The 13,726-nt window shown below is 46.8% G+C and overlaps 1 protein-coding gene across 1 annotated transcript in view; it reads right to left on the bottom strand.

Moving 5' to 3' along the window:
- The window catches only part of LOC135921791 (chorion peroxidase-like), a 118,872-nt gene that overhangs the window by 95,593 nt on the left and 9,553 nt on the right, over positions 1-13,726 (bottom strand). The gene's annotated exons all lie outside the window — the stretch shown is intronic.

Genomic DNA, 13,726 nt, shown 5'->3' with positions numbered 1-13,726 from the left:
AGAATTTTCAAGTCCTATTTGAAAAATTTGTACGAAACATTTTGTTCATAAGCATCCGATCCATGTGCCTGGGAGGAGAAGGAGGCCGAAAAACTTTATTTTCATCAGATCTTTCAATTAGTTGAATTACTGGGTCATTTCTTCTGCCAGGCGGCGGGAGGTGGCCGTAAGCCCTTGACTTTAGGCTATCGCCAAAGCCCAGTTGATGGTCCGCAGCTGGACTGCTGGATCCGATCTGCACAACACTACCCCAGTACGAAGTGCTGTTAAATTGGAGTTCCACCCTCGACTTTAGCCCGGGACAGTTGCTCAATATATGTGTCAGGTCCGCCTTATGGACATCGCAGTTTTTGCATTTAGGTGAGAAGCAGCCCGGATATATTAGAGAGTACTTGCAAGGGTTGGCCAATGAGCCAGTATGCAACTGTCTCCATGCAACCTGTTGCAGTTTATCCAGTGATTTATGTGGACGGGTGTATTTTTGTCTACATTGGGTGAGGGAACAAACGCGAGATAATGACATTTTAGTTGAAATCAAGAAAAAGAAAAGGGCATGGGCTGGACATGTAATAAGGAGAGAAGATAACCGACGGTCATTAAGGGTTACGGACTGGATTCCAAGGGAAGGGAAGCGTAGCAAGGGACGGCAGAAAGTTAGATGGGCGGATAAATATTGTATAGTTTTGTTATGTTTTCTCTTGTATTTGTTCATTATGTATAAGTGTTATTAGACTGCAATTACCTTTGTTTTAAAAGCCTTGCTGTGAAGCCACTGCCAAGCGAAAGAGGGCTGCGGCTTTGTCAAGCTGTTTCTGACAGCTTTTTCTGCGCCTCCGCTGTCTGTATTTGTACAAGGCAGAAATAAAGAATTTGAATTTGAATTTGATGAGATTAAAAAGTTTGCAGCGACAACATGGCCACAATTGGTACATTAGTCACAATTAGTCCCGTTAACCTAAATTCATTTGGCCTTTTCTCTGTACTCCTGTCATCTGTACATGTATAGATGGAAATAAACTTGAATTGACTGGTGTAGTTGGAGAAGTATGGGAGAGGCCTTTGCCCTGCAGTGGGCGTAACCAGGCTGACGATGATGATGATACATTAAGTATGAAAGTTGCGGGTACGTTGACGGTTTGTGGAATTAATTCTACAAGAAGACAGTCCAAGTCAGACATTCCTGCGCCATGTTTTATGGTTGTTATACTTCGCAAGGCTATTGTGGTGATTCGGTATTTCTCTGAAAATATGTTTTTGTAGGTTTTATAGTTCCGCAGTTTAACATCGCCAAGTGTTCCCTGCGAGGCAGTGATGTCAGGGAATTTTTCTTTACGGATTTGTAAGTGGAGCTGCAAGTCACTTCGTTTTTTTCCCGAAGCTTCTACAGTTCTATTGTCAGATTGTTGTCATTATGCAGTACCGCCATGTTCAAGTACATGTAGGGTTTCTGGACGCTGCCTGGCACCTGGAATCGCTGCACCCTGCTGAAAAGTGGATGTGAAGCTAGCAAAGTCTTCTTTTTGTTTGCTTTGTCTAGCCTCAAGTGCTTTGTTTCGGCTGCGAGTTTGTGCGGCAAACTGTGAGACATTTTGCACCAAGATGAATTTAAGTTCATCCACCGGGTTTCTTTCGGCCGGTAGAGGTCGCTTTTTTGCGGGGAGGTCTACTGCTGGTTTGGATATTGTGGCGAATGGACGTGCTTTTCTGGACTCCATGGCGACGACGAAATCATAAATTTTTGTGCATGCTTTGGCTTGCTTCTGTATTTATTTGCTGGTTTTTTGCATTTAAATAGTAATTGGGAGGTTTTCCTTTCCTTGTTTTTTGTCTCTCGTATTTCGGGTGCACGGGTGTGCTTCATGTACATTTGTTTCGCAGGATGATTAGAGCGTCCTTTCGTGCCACGTGTTCCAACACGTGCAGCCGGGTGGGACGTTGAGTGTTTGTAGTCTTTGTGATGACCCACTTATGGGGCAAAGGTTCGTGTTCTCAATGGTTCGGTTGGTTCTTCTAGGCGGAGCCTCCGAGAACCCAATCGAGGACAAAGCCGTTGGTTTGAACACACACACAAAGACTTTTAATCAAACTAAAAAGAGGCATAAACTAAATAGAAGGAAATAGAAAAACATGCATAAAATAAACACTCAAGCGGACATTGCGGTAAGGAACACACATAGGCCTTGCATGAGGTTAACGAGGGCGTGAGTCCGGGCTTGCCACGAGGGCGGGGACGCGTCACAGTCTCGACGCGGCAACGCGGTGAGAAGCTGGCAGAAGGAGTGGCGCCGGTCTCACCAAAGGTCGCGGCGTAGGCTGACCGACCGGGCGCCGGGAGCGCGCCAGCTCCGGCTAGGCGAGGTAACGCTGGCGGCTGGGTGGCAGGAGTGGACGGGGGCGGCGTTCTGGCCGGGCAGAGAGCTCGGGCCCGTAGCCCGACTGCTCCCCTCTCGCCCACGGCGCGGAAGCTCGAACGCCGGCCTCGGGCAGCAGACGGCACGGCCGACGGGGGTGGCGTCCTGGCCGGGCAGCTGGCGTAGAACTCGGGCCCGTAGCCCGACTGTTCTCGTCCTGCCCACTGGCGCAGAAGCTCACCGCCGGCCTCGAGGAGCTGACGGCACGCTCAGGTAGACGGGCGACGCACAGGAACAGGTTGGCAGGAGGCCCCGGGCGGGTGAAGTCCTGGTGGGCTCGGGTCCGGAACCCGACGGCCCGTCTTCAACGCCCGCTCCGGTGGTTGACCTCCTCCTGCCGTCGCTTCCTGGGACTCTCCTGGCGTCTCCCCGGCGTCCTCTTGCGTGTGCTCTTGCGTGTCGCCCTGTTCTGCCAGCGCACCACGCTTTTTCTTTTGGTCTGGCCGATTTGGCATTTTCGGATTGGCTGCCCGATGCTCCGTGGTCTTTCTTGATTGGTGAGGCTTTTCTTCTTTTTGTTGGCTGTCATGCGCCGCGCGTTCTCGTGCCGGACGCTTTTCGGCGTCGTTGTCTTCCTTCTTCCACCTCGGCGCGCGTGCACTCAGCGTCGTCTGCTCCTGACCGTCGCGATCATTGAACCGTGTCGCGCACCACACATCACAGTCTTTAAATAGTAGCTGGGAAGTGGCAAGACAAATAGCTATTAGTGGTTTTACTGTGCGTGTTTGGTAGAAAAGTGAGAGCGTGGCCGCGTGGTTGAGCGCGTGGGAGAGCGTGTCATACCTTTGGTATCCGCGGCATTGATTGTTTTTGAAACAGTAGTGAGAGTTGCTTTGTGGCATGTTGAGGATTTGGATCATGTGCCTATCGGTTTCGTTCTAAAAGGCACTTGCTCTGCATTGATATAGTATTATAGTATTTGCAAAAAGCCGTGCAATACATGGCGAGAAAGCCGGTAAAGCAGGCAGTACGGGAGTGGGTCCCTCAAGGCAGATGAAGAGACGGGTGAGAATGGAGAGGGCGTCGAATCAGCACACAATGTGATGTCGATACTTGGCTGCAGAAAATGGAGGCTTCCCAGGAAGAGCTTCTCAAACAGGTGCAAGAGCTCAAAAATGAGCTAAACAGGGGGCGTGAGGCACGGAAGGGAGTTGAAAACAGACTTGAAGCAGCCGAGGAAAAGATGAACATGGCCGCCATTGTGACCGAGAATGTGCGTGACAATGGAACGAAGACCCCCGATGTGACAGGCGCGGGAGGGTCAGAGAAATACGTGGAACGCAGGCAGGGTGATGAAGGGTTAGCTGGAAAGAGCAGCACCTACCTTGAGGCCGCCACGCGGAAAAAGCAGGAGCCCAGGGAAAAATGCCCCTTGTCGAGTCCGAATCACTCGGAAAATGACAAAGGGAAGGAGGGAGAGGTAGGAGGGAGCGAAAGGGTGATTATCGCTGGCGATTCAAACCTGGCTGGGTGCTCAAAAGCAATTGTGGAGAGGGTTAAAGGCGACAAAAGAGTGGCGGTAGGGACATTTCCAGGGCGCACACTGGGTTCTGTCATCGAGCGAGCAAAATAAAAGCTCGCGGAAAAATGCCCACGTGCGCAACCTCTTCATAGTAGCAGGTGGGCTAAATGACGTCCTAAACAGGAAAGGGCCAGGACTAGCCCAGCGCTTGGCGAAGGGGGTGGACGACTTGCGTGAGCTATCTCCTCAGGTGCAGATCGTGGTCTGCACGATACCGGAGGTGCCTGTGCGTGACAGTCATGTACAAAGAGCCGTAGTGGCTGCTAACGAGGCAATATGGAAAATGAGCCGAGAGAAAGGCTTGGAGGTTGTCGAAGTAAACAGGGAAGTGAGAAGTTGTGGTGGTTTTAAACGAAACGGGATCCACTTCAATTACAGGCTAGCACGAGAAGTGGGCTGGCGACTTGGTGGTCGCGCTGTTGCTTCTTTAAGGGGCCCGCGGCTGCTTAGGAGGTCAGAGTAGATAGTAATGAAGAAGGTCCCCTAGGGCAACATCAGAAGAGCATCGCCGTCGATAACAGAAAAAGGAGGAAAACAAGAAAAAGAGCTCGCCATGCAATAGGCTACATAAACATGCAGGGCTGCAGAAGAAAGGAAAAGTAGGCAGAGATTGAGGAGCAGTTACACAGAGAACAAATAGGGGTGTATGCGGTTACAGAAACGCACCTTAGAGACTCAGAAGAGCCGCCAGTTATTGAGAATTAAGTTTGGGAAGGGTGCAACTGAACTAAGTCGGAAAGAAAGGGAGGGGGAGTCGGACCGCTCAGCCAAATGAAAAAGAGTAAATTCACAATGTCAAGAGCATCTTTGGTTACCAGGTACAATGAGTGGGAAAGAAACTTGGCTGGGCGTTACGTATTTGTGGACCGGAAAAAATTGCACGGAGAAGAATAAAGAGTTAGTGGAATACATAAGCGCTGATATTAAGGGTTTCGGGAGTGGTGCTGAAATTGTCCTATTAGGTGACATGAATGCCCACATACAGGATTTAGATGGCTATACCGACACTAAGGGGAAGTCAGTGCTAGACCTTTGTGAGCAACGTAACCTCGTGATCGTGAATACAGGGCCTAAGTGTGAAGGACAGATCACGTGGGAAGTGGGAAACCGGCAATCGACCATTGATTACTGTGTCATGACAGAAGGAATTCATGATAAGTTGAGAGAAATGGTCATCGATGAGGACGGGTTTAACAGCATAGGGAGTGACCATAAACGCATCATTTCGAACATGGGATATGTAGTTGGGAAAGAGAGCAAAGAGAGCAAAATGGCCAGTCCAAATTTGAACGCTGAAGAAATAGCAAATACAGTCACTACAGTTGAGGAAGAACTTGGCTAATGGCCAAGTAAGGAGTGGGGATATGGTGAGCTTCTAAGTGTAATAACGACAGAAATACAGTAAGAGAAACAACATGTTCGTTGGAAAGGAAAAAAGAAACCGAAAAGCTGGTGGAACAAGGAGATACGAGAAGCGATCGCCGAACGACAGAAAGCATCTCGAGAGCACAGGCAAGCGAAGAAGCTGCAGTTGCTACAGGATGAAGTAACCAGTAAATGGGAAATATACCGGGAGAAAACGTCTGTGGTTCAAATACTGGTGCAAGCAAAATTAAAAGGTGAAAGTGAGCGTTGGTTGTCAGAAATACGTGAGAAAAAAAAGGCCGCACCTATAATATTTTGGAATCACATAAAATTATTAGGCAGGAAGTCAACCACAATACAACGTATCCTAGACGAAGATGAAAACAGACTGGAAGGAGAAGCGGCAATTAATTACATCTGAAAAGCAACAGCCGAATCTTTCCAAGGCAATGACGAGGTTGTACTTGATGAAAAAAGAGCATGAAGAAGACCCAGGCGGAAAAAGAGCCGGTGCTGAGAAATTTACCTTGGAAGAAAGAGGAAGAGAAAATTCCTAAGCGCACAGCCACAGGGCTAGACGAGGTTCCCGTTAGGCTAATAAATGAACTAGGACCAAAAAGTAAGGAAGCTCTGGTGAAAGCAGTGAAAAAAAAACATTAAAAGATAGACGAATACCAGACAGTTGGCGACAAAGTAGAACGAATTTAATTTAAAAAGGTAAGGGGGAGAAAGACAGAATTCACTCGTATAGACCATTGACCATTACATTGGTAATATACAGGCAATCAAATGCAGGCAATCAAATTAAAGCTTGAAGCTTGGGCAGAGAATAATGGCATTTTGGGAGAACTTCAGCATGGCTTCCGAATAGGTAGGCATTTAGATAACTTATTTGTTCTTACTCAGTGTATTGAAATATCAAAAGTAGAAAGCAGACCATTATATGTGCCATTTTTAGACATTACAGGAGCCTATAACAACGCAGACCGCAACATTTTGTGGGATATTCTGGAAAGCGAAGGCTTAGGTAACGAGTGTCTACAGCTTTTGAGAGAGATTTACCAAGAAAATACCGTTTGCGTTGAATGGGAAGGGATGAGGAGCGAGGAGAAAGTTCATATCAACAAGGGATTGAGGCAGAGGTGCCCTTTATCCCCGCTGCTGTTTATGATGTACCTGGTGAGGATGGAGAGGGCGCTAGAAGGAAGTAATATCGGGTTTAATCTCTCATACAAACAGGCGGGTACAGTAATAGAGCAGCAACTCCCAGATTTATTTTATGCGGACGACATTGTGTTGCTAGCTAACAAGCAAAGTGATTTGCAACGTCTGGCTAATATCTGTGGACAGAAAGGCAACAATTTAGGTTTGAAATTTAGTGTTAGAAAATCAGGTGTTATCGTATTCAATGAAAACAGTGAACTGACAGTGGAGATACAGGGCCAAGAAATACCTCGGGTAAAAGAATATAAATACCTTGTTATATGGATAAACGAATGCAATGGGTATATGGAAACACAGGAAACAACCATAAGAGTAAAGGGGAAGAGAAATGCAGCCATAATGAAGCACAGAGCGCTATGGCGATACAATAGGTGCGAAGTCCTCCGAGGTATGTGGAAAGGTGTAGTGGTTCCAGGACTTACTTTTGGAAATGCGATTGTTTGCTATAAATCAGGGATACAATCAGGACTAGACGGGAACCAAAGGTCAGTGGGTCGCCTCGCATTGGGCGCTCACGGGAAGACTACAAATGAAGCTGTGCAGGGTGATATGGGCTGGACTAGTTTTGAAGTGAGGGAAGGTCGCAGTAAAATTGAGTATTAAGAACGGCTTAGGAATATGGAAGAAAGTAAATGGGCTGGGAGAGTGTTCAGGTATCTGTACAGGTATCTGTACTTTTTGAAGCGAGATCGGGATGCCTTAGAATACGCACCTATAAAGCGAGATATAAGAAGGAAGAAGAAGCATGTGCTTGCTGCGGTAAAGCTAGGGAAACTATGGAGCGTGTTTTATTAGAATGTGAAGACGTCTACCCAGCGGTCGATTTAGGCACCACTGGCCTCCTTGAAGCCCTTGGGTTCAGAGGGAGCAGTGGTAAAGCAAACATGTCCGCAATAGACATTAGTATGAGGCGACTGGAGGATTGGTGGAAGAAAAGTAGGGAAACGACAAAAGACGGAGACGTACAAAAGCACAGTTCGCAATAGGGGATCAGAAAATGTGGGCGTGGTAGCTCATAGTGTTTTTTTTCTTTTTTCATTGTTTAACCTAGGTAGGATATTAGGAAGTATAGTAGCAAGAGCTTGGTGGCGCAACCCACCGTCCCGTTCCGAAGGGGACGCTCATAATATCCATCCATCTATCGTCACGTTGTGGTGAGGATGATCGCGATGAGGCTACGGATGCAGCGGCTCTGTTAACTATTTGTTCTCGTGGTGTTTTCGGGGGGGAGTGTTGAATTATAAAGCTATTAGTTTGCTCTCTCTCTGTTCTCAGTTTGTTAATTTCCTCCCGTAATTGCGTGACTGTGGAGATTAGGTGTGCATTTTGTCTTTCTAGGTGTTGTATTCTTTCCTCATCTGTTTTGAACCGGGTGGTAGGTGGACCCGAACTTACCTGTTTTGACCGGTCTTTGGAGATGCTTTTGGCCAAGGGCGGGAAGGACCTCGACCTGCTTCGACTTCTGGCTTTAGAGTCGCATGTGGCTGAACTGGACCGGCTTCGTGAGACTTGTCTGTCATTCTTCTTATTGGGTGGTGCAGGTGGGGTAGTAGGTTCCTTTTGTTTTTCATAGTGAACCTTGCATCTTCTAGTCCGTGTGACGTGCTCTCCCTTGCAGACGATACATTTCGGTGTGCAATCTGGTTTTTCCTTCTTCGGATGGTTTTGTCCGCATCTGCAGCACAGCTAGCTCTTGCTTTTCTTGCGGGCACACATCCGCTCGATGTCCTGGTCTCCGGCAGTTGAAGCATGCTTCAATTTTCGGCTTGAAGGTGTAGCATCTCACAACACGGCCGAAGAGGTCGATGCTCTGCGGCACTCTTGCGATGTTGACGAAGATGATCAGAATAGATTTAGTCTGTCCCAGTCTTCTAGCTCCAGTTATTTCGAAGTTGTTTCCTTTGTTACGCGGTTGTAGGGCCCACAACGTTTCGCCGTTGCTGTTGCCTGAGTATATGTTATAACAAGTGCTCCGTGCAGAATTGTCTTGGGGTGCAATGTATGCATTCAATTCAAAGGTTTCGTCCTTGAGTTGGATATTCTTCATAGCAACATATTGCTGCTCTCTCTGTTCTGACGGAGTTGCAACGGTGTAGGAGCTATTTGTAGGGTTAACGCGGGCTTGTCCTGATCCGCGACATTAACCATTGCACCATAGATGAAGGAGTTCAATGACAGTAAATTTCTTCAAATTTATTCGGCCTTTCGGCCTGCACGCAATTTTGAAGAAGCCGGTATGTGATCCCGGCAAAGGCCTTCACTGTGCGATCGTTCGAGTCCGCACGGCGGCCTTTTTGAGACGGCGGCGGTGGCTTAGCGTTCGCCTTCGACGAGGTTGGGGAGGAAAGTGACAAAGACTCACCTTCTTCTGGGTGGCAGGCCATCTTCTGAATAGCAGAGACTCATTAGCTGGCGCCGTCATACTCTTCGGTTGGGATCTCCATCCCATCTGTGGCGTGTTCATGTGGCATACCAGTCCTCGACGGCCGAAGGCGTGCTAGCCCTTCTCGGAGGGGGCCGGCACAAAAAGACCCCAAAAAGGGCCAAAAAGTTCACTCCGCCCCCAATATTGGTAGCGGTTGAGGTCCTCAGGTACACGCAAAGACTTTAGAAGTGGTTTAAGTTCGTATGTATCCGAAGGCCGCGCACAGAAAGCAACAACAAAGGAGCCCGTACGAGGTACGTCCGAGCGCTGGGCACGTCGTCTTCTTCCTCCGTGTGCCTGGCAACTCTTTGCGTACCACGCGTGGCAAGTTCAAGAGCGCGTGACAGGTTCCCGAGCCCACAGGGGTGTGTACCATTGAGCCCTTTCTTCACTATCACCAGGATCGGTCTACATGGTGATTTTTTTTCTATTGCCGGACGCCGAAAGAACTACGGAAGGTTAGTCATATATGCTTTCGCTGTAAAATTTCAGTTAGCCTCACCCATACGCTGAATGTGCATGCCGTGCGAGAATTTCCGGGAGCATCGCTGCTATGCTTCAGCTGTTACGTTGCTTCTCCCGTAACGTGTATCCGAATATTCAGAACTTTTGATTAACGAATCAAATAGTGTCCTTCTTGTAGATACAAGCATTTTTTTTTTCAATATTTCAAGGCGTCGTCTGTGGAGCATGCATAAGAAGCCACTTCATCTGAGCTCTAAATTTACCATTCGCGCTTTCCGACGAGTACTGCGTGTGCGAAGGTGCCTCCTTGTGAACTTTTAATAAACAACGCCTCATTGCGTGCAAAGTAAGGACAATTGCTTGCTAACTTTATGAATACTACGATATGAATATCGTTTTATATAATTTGTGAAAGAAGGCTGTTTGTTACTCGAAAACTATTTGCGAAGTATTCGTCATTCGATTCGAATCGCTTTTGTCATTATTTGATTTATTTTAGATGCGGGCTCAGAAATTACTATTCGCACACCCCTAGTAACGAGCCACACTCACAACATTATTGCCGTGCTTAACGGAAGCGTCTCGCGAAAAGTGAAATGACACGATTGATTTTAACTCTGAAAATGTCGATTTCCGCGGCTACAATAGGGGTAGATGAGCCTCAGAGATCTACTTTCGTTATTAATGAAGCTAACTGGATGAACTTTTTTGCATATTATAGAGCTTATAATGTTATATTTTTGAATACGTTTCTAGCTTCTCTATATCTTATCCTGCTATATCATTTTGCCCCCAGAAAGTGAGAAATGAATGGTCTCTTGTGCAAGGTTATAACTTCATATTAGGCCTAGGATAATGTTATAAAATAGCATGCTTCTTATAGACGAGTCATTGGAAGCTCAAAATTTATTTTATTCTCTAATATTTAAGAAAATTTGTTAATTTCGCCTTACAGTCACCAAGAACATTTATTATTGATACGCTATATTACACCCCTGATCAAGCTTGCTTCATATTACAATATAACCCAGAAACTTCAAGTTCTTTTGCATGTGCATGCAATATTTGGCCGAGATCGAGTCAACTAATGTGCAGGAATGTTTGTGCACAAGTAGAAACACAGCGCAAGATAGAAGAAAGAGAAAAGCAGTGTTTCTGCACATTCTTATTACTATTGTAGATGATCAATTTACATGACATTTGCCCAGACTAGCCTTTCAAGAAGAATAAAACTTCCCAGTTTCGCTTCTTTTAAATAAGCACCGAGACCCCTGCCAGCTCCCTGTAGAACTTCCTCAAAGTCTTTGTGGCTCCTGGTGATCCACAGGATGTGCATGTTCACAACAATACTTGAAGAAAATCCTGTTTCCTGGCAGAGCAACGGAATCATGTTGTTGAGAGACTCAGTCGTGTTTTGGATTTTGCTTTGAACGCAGCGAGACAGTAGTTCCTCATCTGTCAGCCTCGCATATGTAACAGGTATGACTTTCCCCAGATCATTGTTAAAAATTGGTGAATGAGTCGGTACCGCGTCCGCCAGGACGAGTCACCGATTGTACTTACACCATGGCAAAACATGCGGTTGTGATACTCATCGTTCGAAACTGGACAGACATTTGAATTCCTACAGCAACCTTGCATGAATTAAAATCGCTTTTCGCTGTCTTTTCGTTAGAGAAGCGCGTGGTTAATTTTTTGCACTTTTAATTGTGCAAATCAAAATAGAATGTTGAAGCATAGTACTATAATAATGTAATTTTTACGCCTGGAGATGCGTGATGTAAATTGAGCTGATTTGCTAACGGAACCACAATTATTAATCATGTCGCGAATGGAGCGACATAAGGAATCTCTAACAAAGAAAGAATATGTTATATTCCAGAGTGGGAAAACATCTTCCCTTCGCACGTTCTCCTCAAGTGGCTGGCTGCTACTTTGTGCGAAGTTATGCAAAAAAGTCCCTGTTGGGAAAACAGTCGGGGCTATCACGTGTTATTCACTCCCGACGGATGTACTTCATCGTCCGTGAATTTATAATTCAGGATGCGCAGCGACAAAGCCAGCCCAATGCTATTTTCCATTTGATTCCCCCCTCGTGCTTCGAACGAAGCGCAGAGCCGCGCTGACGTGCACACTGCTTCCCAGAGCCGCTGCGCGACCCCATTGGCCAGGGCTCGAAGGTCGCAGGTTGGATTCCGGCCGTGGCAGCCGCACTCCGATGGGGGCGGAACGGAATAACGCTCGTGTAGCTTGCATCGTGTGCACATTAAAGAAGCCATTGTGGGTAAAATTGATTCGGAGCGTCCCACTACGGCCCGCTTCATAATCATGTCGTTGTTTTGGGTACATAACACTGCAGAATTTAATTGTATTCAGTCACTGAGACTCCTTTCAGTCAAGGAAATCGAGCTGCTTATTCTCTCAATTGTCGCTACTACAGCCGCCAACGGCATTATCAACGTTCACTTCGTTGGCTGCGAAAAATTAGCCTCACCCAAGATGGATGGAATTTCGGGCCGACTGGTATTCTACAACGAGGACGCGCCGATGGTGGTGTTAGGCGGATGTGCGCTTCCAAAGGATTGTTGGCAAGCGATCCATCTAAGCGCCTACATTTAAAGTGCGGGATTAAACATGCACGTGGAGCAGTAATTATGACGCTCGAGGTGCGCCCGTGTAAATAACGCTACCAGGAGCGATCAACAGGGCAACAACCCGAAGCAGTCGTAGGATGCCCCCTCGTCCACTCCACACTCAATGGGAACAAACAATGCGTGACATTAGCTAAAGGAATGAGAGCCCGCATTGTGTGGACGTTGAATGAGGGGCCATTCTTTGCAGAAGCGTTGGGCTGCGAAGTTTTGACTTGCTAGTATAACCGATTCGAGATATATTACAGAAACAGAAGGCCAGGTGCCAGCGTCTTGTTTGATTGCGCGCTAGTAACACGGATCACGATGCCAACTAAGACGTGGAACAACATTATTTATTTATTTATTTATTTATTTATTTATTTATTTATTTATTTATTTATTTATTTATTTATTTATTTATTTATTTCAAATACTGCAGACCATGTTGGTCCTGGCAGGAGGGGCACAGTCAATCATTTCACAATACAAGAAATAGCAAGGACATGCAAACAATTTAGCAGATAAATAAAAACAAACAAGCAAACGCAATCAAATAATGACAAACACCGAAAAACCAAACCGGAATCTCATGAAACAAGGAGGTGACGTTCCAGTTCTGTTGCAATATTACGGGCCTAAAAAATATGAGAAGGTAAGGCATTCCAATAAGTTGCAATGTCAGCGCGACTGGCCTCGCCAAACTTGGTTGAGTTGCGAAGATTGAAATTCGCGATGCTGACAACTGATGATATACACATCATCATTTTGAGAACGCAGATCAATGTACCAGTTTTTTGGACCAAAACTTGAAAGAAGACAAGCTCAAGAAACAACAAGAAGGGACAATTGATTATCGCAAGTGACTTGACACCACTTGCAAGTGACCTGACATTGACTTCGAGTGATTGTCTTTGATTTGTCAATGACTTGTCATTGACTTGACATCGATTTGAAGTGAATTGACTTGACATTGACTTGAAGTGACTTGACAAATGTCTCGCAAGTGGCCTGACAGTATCGCAACTGACAAATTAACATCCTCTCACAGCAAGCGAACAGGTCAGTCGGCGCATACAAAAAGCGGCACCGCAAGGACGAGGCATCGTAAGACCTGCCCACCGTGGCACAACACGCTGATCGCCAGTCCGCGGAGGCAATTATTGGCCTCGCGAGAAACACGAAGGTGAGGCCCACGTGTCGCGCTCAAGTCGGCCAGGGATAAACGAGCTCGTGGCGCACTTCGTCAACGAGGCTCGCAGCCACATCCGGTAGATCAGAAACAGGCGATTCTAAAACGAGGCGTGCCTGTTTACGTGTCAGCTGTAGGGACATAATCTAGGGCGGTGATCACGCGTGGGCGCCAGTTTTGATTCCTCAGCCACCACGCACGACGCCTGCATACAGTTCGTGGAAAGTCCCGATTTCCTTCATTGCCAGATGCGTGAAGCAGTTTGACGGCCGCTCCCGCGGTGCTCGTTAACGCAGCTGCGACGGCTTGAACGACGGTTGGGCACGGGAAACGGTACATCCGTTTTAAAGTTTAACAATCGTTCCAACAAACGAGCCGCAGCGTGTGCGTGCGAGCATGCGTGCGCGTGTTCTGCCGCCAAATTTACCATTTCGACAACTGCGCCCAAGGCACGAATAGAAATTTAATTAATGAAATTTTGTTAATTAATAT

The sequence above is a fragment of the Dermacentor albipictus genome, chromosome 6 (assembly GCF_038994185.2).
Source record: "Dermacentor albipictus isolate Rhodes 1998 colony chromosome 6, USDA_Dalb.pri_finalv2, whole genome shotgun sequence".
NCBI classification, from domain to species: Eukaryota; Metazoa; Arthropoda; class Arachnida; order Ixodida; family Ixodidae; genus Dermacentor; species Dermacentor albipictus.
Note: the sequence above shows the minus strand (reverse complement) of the source record. Positions and strands in the feature narration are given on the sequence as shown.